General features: G+C 35.9%; 1 long non-coding RNA gene across 1 annotated transcript in view; it reads left to right on the forward strand.

The window, feature by feature from the left end:
- The window catches only part of LOC145673120 (uncharacterized), a 37,795-nt gene that overhangs the window by 15,639 nt on the left and 8,951 nt on the right, over positions 1 to 13,205 (forward strand). Inside the window, exon 2 of the long non-coding RNA XR_014128720.1 lies at positions 9,884 to 10,139. This is a non-coding gene — a long non-coding RNA (uncharacterized LOC145673120). The remainder of the gene's footprint in view (positions 1 to 9,883; positions 10,140 to 13,205) is intronic.

Below are 13,205 nucleotides of genomic sequence, written 5' to 3' on the forward strand. Positions count from 1 at the left end.
AAGGGTGAAAGCGTGTTCCACAACCTCGTAATTCCTGCGTTGTGTGATATCGAGTGTTTCTTACTTGTTGCTTTATGAAACCCCATAGAGCCTTGTCTGGTGTCGTCAGATCGGGACTTCTTGGAGGGCAGGCAAAGGGAGCTGGTAAAGATGCACAACCCCTTCCAATCCAGCGGCCAGGAAACGTTTGATTCAGGTAATTGCGCACGTGAATCGTGAAGTGCGCTGGTGCTCCATCCAGACAATGCCAAGCAATGTTACCAAACAAATGTGGGTAAAACAAAACCGTCAGAAAACATCAATTAGGGGTACGCCCACTTCCGGACCACGCTGTATATTATTCACGCAACCAGAATAACTACTTGTTTGTGTAGGTATAATATGCCATCATCGAATGGCGCGAGCAGACAACAGATGTATCTTGCATGGGAATGAGTTATACCAGTTTTGGGGATAAGCGATTTATAATCTAAGCACATTTTCGTGCGGTTCTGACCATTCGAGGTTACGCACATCCCCTGTATGTGGTGGATACTAGATGGCACAAGTGCTGAAAAGATTCGAAAGGAAATTATAACATCGCAGCTACTGCAAATGAAAGGAAAAGAGGTGCATGTAGAAGAGGAGTCGACTAAGTATCAGTAGCGATCAGGGAAACAACAAGGAAAGTTGTGGGAGAAACGTAAGAAAGAGTCCTCATCGATAAGAAAACAAGATGGTCGAACAAAGAAATTCAAGCAACTGTGAAAAAGAAAAGGGAACTATATAAAAATAGCAGAACTCTGGCAATCAACAGGATCTGAAGAATTACAAAGAAGCGAAGTAAATCGCCGAGAAGGCAGTTAGTGCGACAAAATGCAGGACTTATGATGAGTTGTACATAAAAAAATTGCGACAGCTAACGCCGTGCAGTTAGGCCATCCAATATACACCTTATCCCATAATCGTGTCAGGTAAAGAGACCCCCCTCTCTCTCCTTCTTTCTTCCATTCCATACTAAAATTAGCTAACAACATGAGCGCAATTCTAATTTCAATCTACACATGTATTAGTTTCGATAACATGAAATAATAAAACCGAGACGCAACAAGATTCATAGGTTGATGTATGGAGAAACTGAAGTACACACAATGAAGAGTTGAAACCAAGGGATGTCTATTACACAGAGATTCAAAAATGATGCAGAGAGAGAGAGAGAGAGAGAGAGAGAGAGAGAGAGAGAGAGAGAAAGAGAGAGAGGAGAAGAAAAAGAAAAGGGAGAACAGATAAAACTGTGGAATTTAAACGTAGTAAGAATAGAACCTAGCAATATAAAGTTCCGTTTCCACAAATCCAACAGTAATATAAAAATAACGTTTGTTTTCACATATTTTTTCAGAACTGTTCGAATATATAGAGGATTCTTTAAACATTCATTATGTCTCTTTCATAATGGATAGCATACTCAATTTCCAGTAGAACTGTATATCTCCGAGACACATCTTAGAATAATGTCAAAAGTTTAACACACATTCTTTGTTTCCGCGTGGTTCGATTGCAAATTCGGTAGTGTTCATTGGACGTACTGAACCAAAATACATTCTAATGTACCCAGTAGATAGCGTTGGTCATATCCTCCATTTCAGACTACTAATGAAAACTGAATAAAAAAAAAGAAAAAGAAAAGAAAAGAAAAAGAAAGAAAGAGAAAATTGAAGGGTGCTATTTTACTGCTAAATTTCTATCAGAAATACTCTATATTAAAAGATCAAACTGCATCGTAATGAAAAGTTACAAATGTTCGAAAGGAAATGTTTATGTTCCTCATAGATGTAGCATGTTTCAAATTTCAACGTGAATAAAACACATTGAATTATAGGATGGGAACAAATTTTGTGTCGAACTAGTATAAATAAAATTTTGTTTTCAAATAACCAAAAAGGTTACCATTTTCTAGTCTTTTCCGAAGATGTATCTATTCCGAACATCCAGCATTGATTTCATCTCTTCCGGATATAACGTAATTTGCACAGATAGAATGAACACGCTAAGAGCTCAAACGGATCATCGTGTCAGTCGGATGATGATGGTTAGGTTATAGACCACCACTGGGTCGAGGATTCAAATCCGCAGTAACCCGGTAATTCTACTGAGACTCGGTAGCCCAGAGGATAAAAAAGAAAATTTTACTTGTTCCCTTGGGTTTAAACAATATTTCTGCCAGAGGTGACCAGGATTGGGAATATTATTCCCAGAGCACGAAAAACACGACGCCGAAGTTCCCAGTTAATTTGATTCTCCAGACCAGGTATATCGGGCTCTTGCTCCGTTTTAACTTTGGAACATAAAGTATGTGTGTGTGTGAGAGAGAGAGAATGAGGTGAGGAGAAGTGAAAGATGCAAAGACAGGATAGGGAGAGGTGGAACAAATATAAATATGAAACATATTTATCATTGGAGTGTATGATGTAGAACGCACACACTGTTTACTAGAATTATCGCCAGTGATGCCCTGTAAGTTCTCCATCAGAAGACGAATTCTATATGCAGCCATTATTTTATGCGAAAAAATCATACTACCTGATGGGGAATCGAACCAATATTTTCTAGTTGGAAGTCTAGCATGCTACTACTACACCACCGATTGCTTTATCAAAAGTTTGTTTCGAAAATGGTATAGTGTTTCTTTCTGAGAACGGTAACACGAAAAGTGTATACTGGAGATCAATTATGTCTTTGGAATGTCCTAGTAATTCCTTTTCCCTTTCCCAGCCAACATTCGTAAATTGTCTCTATCATGATACAGGTGTTTGCTTCCACATTCTTACGTATTGCATGTCCCGTATAATAAGTCGATTCTTCACAATCACTTTGTAAAAAAATTAACTTCGGGATGAACGGGGTTTGAATCTAAGTTAGATAGCTGTATTATTCATAAAACCATTACGTTACTCCTACACTATCATGTCACCTGAAGTTACAAGCCAAATATTACTTACTTTAGCCCTGATCTTTGGAATGAACCAAAGTGTACAGCAAATTTCATTTATTCGACGTCCTAGAGAGAAATTAGTGCCCACTAATAAAGGAAAAACATACAATCCAGGAAAAATTACAGAAATAAAACATATTTTGCAGTAATTTCGCGGTGCAAGTTCAAAAGTACGTGAATAATAATAATAATAAACATTCACAGTATAGTTGCTATTATTATTATTATTATTATTATCAATTACCCGCAGTGATGTAATGCTAATATTTTAGGTGGGTATACGCTCTATCCTTTGTTACACACACACAAACACACACACACACACACACACACATATATATATATATATATATATATATATATATATATATATATATATATAGAGAGAGAGAGAGAGAGAGAGAGAGGTGTTTCATAATTCCTATTACAGTGCTTGGGGATTGGAACTAGACACGAAAAAAGTAAGAAAATATTTATTACACCGAACTCGAAAGCGGTGCCCTTTTCAAGTTACAAGCGAGGGAAAGTGCAGAAAATTGAACTTTGAGCATTAATTCCTCAAAGACTAATATTGTTAGAAGAAGTTGTAGTGTGGTGAATTTCAGGGGACATCATACTTGTATTTTCGAAAAATGCCACATTTAAGATGTTTGGGAATTACGCAAGACTTAATTAAACCTTGCTACATTTAATCCACAATTATCTATGAGACCTTGACTTAATTTGTGAAATTCTGTATCTACTTTCCCCATACTCTCTAACTTGGTATTTTCAGACAACACAGGTGTGCTTTCCTCTGAAATTCACCACAACGCTTGCTCTAACACTTATTAGTTTTTGTGCTATTAAGGTTCGAACAAGCAAGATATGTATGTGAAGTAACAAAAATAAAAATGTGGATGCAAAGCTACTTTTTGGAGAATAGTTATCGAACCATTTAATCTATCAAGAAAAAGATTACTTACAGTATCATAGGTTAATTTAAGACCATAATTGGGGCCGCAGTGGTTCAGTGGTAGAGCGTTCACCTCTAGTGGTTGGGGTCCCGGGTTCGATCCTAGCCCCCGCCAAGTGAACTTTGTGGTGGAAAAACACCGTGAGCGTGGGTTTCCTCGGGGTTCTTCCGTTTCCTCCCACTTTCTTCATTCCACCATTTCATTCATTACTCATCATCACAGTCTCCTTTGGCCTAACCGGCATAGCTGTGAGACGTAAAACTCAAAGATTTCATTTTATTTAAGACCTTATTTAACTCTGCGTTAAGTAGGTCAGGTAGTATAAATGGTTGTACTTAAAAAAATTTTATGGCTGAATTAAGCCCTGATGGCAGTTCCGAAGTTAAAGTCGGGTAGTATAGATATACCCGTCTAGAACTCTAGTCCAATAATTTATTTCGGGTCGAGGCTCAAGTTTCCCGCAGGAGCAATTCAAAAAGAAAAAAAATCGCAAACGACAATCTTATCGAGCGAAGTAGTTCAATTGCTAGAGCGTTCGCCTCGCATACGGGAGGTCGTGCGTTCGATTCCCACTGCCGACCATCCTGACTGGGGTTTTCCTCAGTCCTACTAGGCAAATCTTGGGATAGTACCTACTAAACAGGCCATGGCCGATATCTTCCAAAATTCTTTCCATTGTTATTATTGTTGTTAGGTATCCAGTACCTAGGTATAAAGTGGCCTGTTAGCTGCATCTGGTGATTCTTAAATAAATGAAACGAAATAAAATAAAAGAATTACATACCCTGGAAAAACGAAAAGTAGATAAAGATAAAAAATGCTCTCCTCCTAAGTCTTTCCTAAAAGATATAAACTTGTAAACTAAAAAAATGGGAGCTTTTCCACTTTTTAAATTCAAACTTGAATTTTTAAGGTTTTTTAGAAATTAAAACCGAGGAAGCAAATAAGAAACCCCACAAGTCTAGCTCTTCTAAATAGATTACAACTTCCGTGATGAGACATTTTCTCAGATTATGAAAGGTGTTCCATCACTGCTTATTAAATTATTAAAACTTGTGCACACTGTCAGACAAAAGGATTTGCAAAGAACTTATAAACTGATGTACTATTCCAGCATTCACTTAATCTGTCAAAGAAAAGCTTGGAAAGAAGAGTGAAGATGGCCGACTATCATTTTTTTTAAAAAAAATTAGAATTACTCGGAATGCTGTTTCCAGCTAAATTTGAACCTGGGCCGTTCACACAGGTGTAAATTCCTGTAATAATAATAATAATAATAATAATAATAATAATAATAATAATAATAATAATAATAATAATAATAATAATAATAATAATAATAATAATAATAATAAATTGGTGAAGAAGGTGTGAAAACCCTTTGCAGATCAGCTATCTTGACAGGTTTTTCTTCATTCGCATCACGCAAATATCGGAATAGTGCAATTAGTCTCCTTGTCTCCTTGTAACTTGTAGGTCACAATTAGTCTCCTTTGCAATGTCTTTAATGAAGGACCCTCTGATATCTTCGTCATCAAGCCGGAGTTGCCATAACAACCTTTATAATGTGAAATCAATAAATTAATAAATAAATGTACTTATGTGTTTTTCTGAAATAGTATCTGGCAAATTAACTTGTTCTTTAGAGTTTTCTTCCCTATTTCTCGATATCTTTGTTTTTACATTTTCGCCAACGGATTTTTAAACCATTTTTTTCCTTTTCCTTTTTAACCAATTTTCTAACACCTTTTTGAACCTCTTGCAAATTGCAAAGCAACACTTAATTCATCAAACCAAAAAAGAAAGTTTAAACACTACGAAGCAAATGGAGTTCGGCTACTACAAGTGACGGCCCTACTGAAATTTTCAAAGATTGCTGTGACATGCTCACACGCTAGGTCTCTTTTGACTTGTTTTCTACCTCCTCCTGTTAAATTTTCTTCAAATATTTTTTCTTTGAGCGAAACCGAAAGAACAAAGAGAAATGTTTACTTTTACTCCAGGCTTTTTTTTTTTTTTTTGTCCAGTTGGTTGCGGAAAAACTACTACTAGTACTAGCTGCTGAGTATTTATGAAAATCAATCGCCACTCTCTTTGATGCCAATTGCGGTTAAGAATGAGCAGTACTAATCCGAAGTTCGCTGTTGTATTTCATGGTATTGGGAACGGCGGTGATAGCTTCAACTAGACCGACGATAGGTCACGTTGTTTCGATATTTTTGTTACGATTTCTTGGTGAAATATATTCATTTAATTTCCTCTTACCCCTTGAACTAAAATAAAAACTTGTTTCTTCAGAGCCTCTTTACACGATTGGAAAGAAACTGGTTCCATCCCGTATTGCGTTGCTCAAATTGTATCCAATAGGTAGACTGAATTTGGATCAAAGAGGGCGTGAAAACTGTGGTCATTGCTATGTCAAAACCGAACAATTTCAATGCCACCATCTGGATATACGCCCTACTTTGATGTGGCATGCTCATACGCTAGGTCTTTCCTACCCTCCTTACCACTCAACTCTATTTCCCACTGATCTTTAGAAACAAAGAAATTCTAAGTTTCCAAGAAAAGCATTTAGAAACAGCTTGACTTTATTTTATTATGGTACCAGAGGTCAACTTTCAGAAGGTAAGGACAGCGCATGTGACATCTTGAGGAAAAATGACTGCAGTTCAGAGTGATGTTTTCCATTACAGAAGGAATTCTCAGAAAACTCGATTCCCACATCCCGAAAACGCAAACATTTTTTTTAAAAAATCTAGACATCATTCGCAACCACAGCCTGACGACTAGCTTTTCAGTGATTTTTTTTGTTTTGAAATACAGTACATGAAAAGTATATTATTATTATTTTTTCTTTTTAATTAAGTCAGTATACTATGAATCGAATGTAGCGTATACCCACGTACTTCCTAAATTTTAGGTGGCTATACGATAGTTTCCAAAACTTAGAGGTGGGTATACACCGTATACCCGCGTATACCCTCCATTACATCCCTGATTACCCGCTTTGTTGGGTTAAATTGAGAAAAAAATAGTAATATGTTCCATTACTCGATCACTGTTTAGTATTACGAAAGCGCTCTTTGATATCGGTCATTTTCGATGTGTTTTATATATCTCCTCCCCACCCTATGTTGTGGGGCACGGCATCTGCAGTGTCATTGTTCATCTCAGCGAGCTGGAAGACTATGAATTCGACACTGATATTGGTTACTTCGATCATTTTTATGTCTTCCCCTTCTCCAAGTTGCGGGGCTGAATTTGGATTTAAACAGCATCACATGTGTCACTGTTAATCTCAGCGACTCCAAAAAATATAAAAACGCCACTAATACAAGTCATTTTTCGTTCATTTTTAAATGTCGCTCCCCCTCCCCATCTCTTAAGTTACAGCGTCAAAGTGATATGACAGAAAGCATCTCAGGTTCGAACTTCATCTAGGTTGAAAATTTGATCGAGATTGGTTTGGTGGTTAAAGAGTCATTAAGTTCTATATATATATATATATATATATATCCCTCTCCAAGCTCCCGTGAAAGTGAAATGATAAAAATCATCTCAGGTTCGAACCTCACCTATGTTAAAAATTTGATCGAGATTGACCCTTTGTTTCACGAGTTATCAAGTTTTATTTATTTTTTTTAACTCCTCTCCCCCTCAACCCTGAGATATATCATCAAAGTATATAGATAAATACCATCCTAGGTCCAAACCTCGTCTAGGTGTGTTAAAAGGAAGCGAAAGATTGTGTACCAAATATCCATACTCTTTGTTTCGTGTGGGAAATTGAATTGTAGTAAAGAAAAATGAGTTGGAATAGGGATGCTATTATTATGCTGATTGAAAAATACGAGGAGCATCCTTGTTTGTACAAACTTAAAAGTCCTTTCTATCATAATAAGCATATGCGACAAAGGGATTTAGAAAAAATATCGACTGAATGAAATCTCTGCGCTCTTCTCCAGTGATTTGTTTGCTACGTCACGACAAGATGCTTATCAAAAAGCTACCATTTAAAAGAACCATATAATTTTGATGCCATAGATTTTTGACAGCACATCTGCTACGAGAAATGCTACCGTCTAAAACTAGCCTTACACATTCATTAGCTTCCAACTGTCAGCTGTCAAATAACGCTAAGGATGACTCGCTGCGCCTCATATACCCTGAGATTTTGGACACTATCGCCATCTCCTGCGCAAAATGTCAGTCAATACCTTTTAGACTGCCTGATATTTCTTAACATGAATAAGCACATTATCGCATCGCTCTATTTATTCTCTCGTATTGTCAAGTGGTTGCTGTCACATGACAATCATCATAGTCTACTTCCATAATAGTTACGAATTCCTCCATTTAGCAGCACTTGATTTTTTTTAAAAATCCTTTGGGGAAGTGATGGAAGAATTGGAAGAGTCAGGCACGTAGCCAAGGGGGAAGTCCGGACCCCCCTTCGAGACCAGAAATGAAAAAAATAAGGAAGGATGAAAGAAAATGAAATGAGAAAAAGAAGAGAGTTAAACTGCAGGAAGCTTTTGGTTACTCTTTTTATGAGGAGATTTGATTACTTGCAATACATGGTGGCGAAGTGAGCGAGATATCCTGGAAGAGTCAGGGAATTTGAAATTTCTAGAAAAGTTAGCGATTTTTCAGAATTTCTAGTCAGGAAGATTTCAAGCTTCGTAAAGCATAGTACCGTTCTGTAACAGCGTGGACATTTCTTATCATAATTTTTCGTCAATAAGACTATTGAGTATGTACTTTTTATAATAGTTGAGGTCATAATGAAAGGAAAATTATTATATTTGAATAAACAGAGCAAGGACGTAAATATTGTACAATCTTTTTCAATATATATATATATATATATATATATATATATATATATATATATATATATATATATATATATATATATATATATTATTTTACTCGAGATTTGTTCATAGTTTATTGAAATACTTACCAACATATCCTCATTTTATTGTCCTAACAAACCAATATATGTTGAAAGTAAATTAATTTAGATTAATCGAGCTCCTGAGCCTTCAGAATCTGATGTCACGCCCCCCCACCCCCCTAAACGAACCAATATAGTTCCAGTAAAATAGTTTAGAATGATCGAGCCCCTGGTATGATGACCACAGTATTTTATATCACGCCCCCTTCCCCCCTTCACGAAATCCTGGCTACGTGCCTGGAAGAGTGATGGATGAATGGTTGACAGAACACAAACACGCTTAGCAGAAATAATCAGATGTGAGCGTGATGGTAATGCATAAATTAAAATCGAGGATAGAGGGTGTTGCTTAAACTGAAGAAAAAATATTCTGAGTTTACTTTTAATCCTTCTATAAAAATATTTCCGCATTATTGTCTTATTTTACTTCAAATATAATGTGCTTGGAGAATACAGTAGTACTTTTAATTCCGTAAGTAAAAGGGAATGTACGTAATTACTAAAATATGTACGATATTTTACGTCTTTACAGTATGAACTGTATTTAATTAATATTTAATGATATTGATTAAATAATTTTGTATAGAAACAATTTTTGTATGCAAATATTAAACAAAATTGAATTGAAATGAAATGAAATCTTTAAGTTTTACGTCCCACGCTTATGCCGGTTAGGCTAAAGGAGACGGTGATAATGAGAGATGAGTGAAAATGGTGGAATGAAGAAAGTGGGAGGAAACGGGAGAACCCCGAGAAAACCCACGAGCACGGTGTTTGTCCACCACAAAGTTCACTTGGCGGGGGCTGGGATCGAACCCGGGACCCCTAGCACCAGAGGTGAACGCTCTACCACTGAGCCACCGCGCCCCCTTTAAACAAAATTGAGTTAGTATAGGTAGCTTTTATTACAAAATTTGACCCCAAGAGAAAGAAATCATTAAGATAGGATGTATATAGTTATTATTTGTTATTAAGATAGTGTTGTCTTTGCAGTTATGGAACCCAGATGATACCGTTTACCTTTGGAGATGCTGGGATGTTATATGGTATCCGGAAGAGGAGGAGGCAAGATGTTGCAATGCTGAATAGTGTATTAAAAGCAGCTGTGTAACATCATGCCAACTTAGCTTCCGGAAAATCGACAAATAATACTTGATTAAGAAGAAAATGATACTTGCAGATGAAGGATGAAACCGCCTTGCTTAATAGGAAGAAGTACTTAGAACTAGAGACAGAAGACAACAGTGTGGTGAGAAACGTTAATTATATAAAACAGCTGTTTCCATATTTTCTATCTTCTGTATCTTTTGTTAAGAATCTTCGCCAAGCTTACTCCTATTTTTTTTAATATTTTATTTTAGTGAATAACTTAAAGATAATGGAAAATATCAAATATATAGAAAGTACCCCAGACAGTATCCACAAAACGCTATTGTATGGACTATCCAGGACCTTTTGTATAATATATAAATTTTGGTGCCCAACATATAAAATAAGCACCAAATTTCTGGCCCATAAGAAAAGATTTCGAAATGGTTATTAGTATCACGAAAGTGAGACTTACTCTGTAAGATTCAGTGCCGTACCCTGAGGGGAAAGGCGAGCGGCTCCAGGCGCCGAAGTAAGGGGGCGCAACATTCGGGAGGAAAAAAGAAAAGAAGGAAAGAAAAAAGAGGTAAGAAAAATTACTTGGAATACTACTACTATGCACTTAAATCCTATTCCTACTTTAGGAAGCGGTCCTATAATGTTACTCATGTTCGGAAAATGCATGTGCACATATATAAAATGGAAGGAAAAAAAATAATAAAAAGTGCTTAAAATCAAGGAAAAGCAGGGTTTATTTTTGAAAAATTTATTATGATTTGCTTCAACCATGGTGGTGCTTCGCGGCTGGTCTATCGACCTCAGTCATATGTACGGGGACGCCGTCTTATACTCGCTCCGGGCGCTGATTTTCCACGGCACGGCATTGGTAAGATTGCCAAGTTAGTGTAATATAATTTCAGCTCAATGTGTATTAAAAATATATTTATATCTAAAGTAAGGAGAGAGCATACAAGTAACCAATGACTTTAAAAAGCACTTGGTTCATTTAAATTTTTTCTCAGAAGAGGAAATGTAATATAATTTCAGCTCAATGTGTATTAAAAACTTCCAAAATTAAAAATATAAAAGAAACAAGCAAACAGGATGAGGTTCCGTAAACGAACTTTCAAGAAAATGAAAGCTAAAAGTGAAAGTGAAAATGTCCAAATACAATAACAAAATAAGGAACTGCATACAGGTGAAAAGACAAAAAAGCAGAATATATAAACCACAGAAATGGTAAACAAAGGGGAAAAAATTGGGCAGTCCTTTGACAATCGCTCCATCAGTCAGAACACCTTAGAATCAACCATCAGAACCTCATCAGGATGGACCTCAGCCTGTACCGCTATAACCTTCTGTAAGTCTTATTAATTATGCCGAGGAACAACGCATAAGAAGTTCGTGCGTGGAGGTCTTCCTCCATGACAGGCATTTTTTGTTAAATCTGTAATTTCTACATTATTGTCATGACCTTCTGTCATAACCTTTTCTTTATGTAACTACCTTCATTAAATTATCAAAATGCATCAAAAATAGTATTATCCTACTACCGAGTATAACAATAAGCAATCTCCCACAATCACTTATTCCAATAGTAAAACTAAAAAACATTATTTTAAGTTACGAAACATGGCTCCCAAATATTAGGCGAATTGCACAAAACTGAACTTCTTGTGTTTTGTTTTCTTTGCGTAATTTATAGCTACATTTGGTTAACAATATTAGCACACTGTAGATTTCAGTTATTTAATTCCTATTATCATAGTGTGTATAGTGTTAACGAGCTTTAGTCAATTTTTTAAATAGGTAGCTAGAGAGTGATTTGCTCGGCTGACTTCGTAAATGGAGTCAATTCGTTAAAATCTTTACGGACAGCAGTGATTATTCTTACCCTATTTTTAACTGTTGAAACATTGACGTATAATGTTAGAATGCAATAAATTACACATTCCTTCGTTAGATGGTACTAAACATCTCCCAGCGTTGACACACACTACCAGACGAAATTAAAATTTCTAGGAATAGAAAGTGTACGTTTCACGTGATCCACTTTAGTGTTTAGCAGAGATTGTTAGTTTACTTAATATCATCCCAAAATTTAAACAAGTGAGAATGAGCTTAGCTACGAGACTTAAAGTTTTTTATAGGCTGTATCTCTATTTGGATAAAATTATTTTTTAATGTAACATTTGGCCTTACACTTCATATCCCCTCTTTCCATGAAACACTGTAAATAAATGTTTTAGAAATAATTCAAATAAATAGAGGTAAACAAATACCATGTTATTTGGATGTTCCCAAAGAATCTGTGTATTTATCAGATTGAACTGAAGGCAAGCCCAGAGATTCGCAACATTTTTGTAATTGGACACACAAATTTGAAACTGAAGATTGTTGAATGTTTATTAACCACAGTTACTCCTAACACTTACAAACACTAACTACTAATACTACTACTGTATTATTGCTAGCCAAAGGTATAGGCTCATACCGATACCTCATTATTTATTGGAGTTTCTCGCTGCAACAAGAATAATCCTATTTTCCAGAACAGTTTTGTAAAAATTTTGACAGTTCATTTCAAGCTCATCAGAACAAAATAAATTTCGGCCATTGTAGTTCTGTTTCCATCGTCTAACAATAAATCTTCATTGCATTAACACTTATTTGGATGTGCGTTACTGACTGGTATAGTGAGACTATAGATAATACTGCATTATTTTGAACAGGTTTAGTGAATCTGTTTTTCGAAAACACACTTCATAATTTACTACAATTAGACCTATTATCATCTTTCCCGTCAAGTGTTGATATTAGATACACATTTCAGAACAGAAAACTCATTTTACAATTCATTTCCACCGAACTAACTTCCAGTTTCATTCTCACCTCGTTGCCGCGCAATATTATAGGACAATAATGAAAATAATTTAATCTTCTGTTATAACAAAAATAATTCTTGTAAATAATTAACAACTAAGTACAAAATATAAGCCATGTTAAATGGCAGGGGCAATTGATTATTGGTAATTCAATATTTGAACCCACACATTTATTTCCTTGGTCCATAGACCAATAAAATATGTTTGAGACCCAGGTATTGCGGGAGGCACCTGGAGACCAGGCAATCCTAGTGAGGCTGGATCTGTGTATGATATCTGGTGAGGATGGAGCTACTGCCAGTTGTGAGCTACTTTCATACGACTGTATCAAATTGACTCAT

Source organism: Thermobia domestica, chromosome 16 (genome assembly GCF_964235325.1).
Source record: "Thermobia domestica chromosome 16, izTheDome1.hap1.1, whole genome shotgun sequence".
In the NCBI taxonomy this organism is placed as follows: Eukaryota; Metazoa; Arthropoda; class Insecta; order Zygentoma; family Lepismatidae; genus Thermobia; species Thermobia domestica.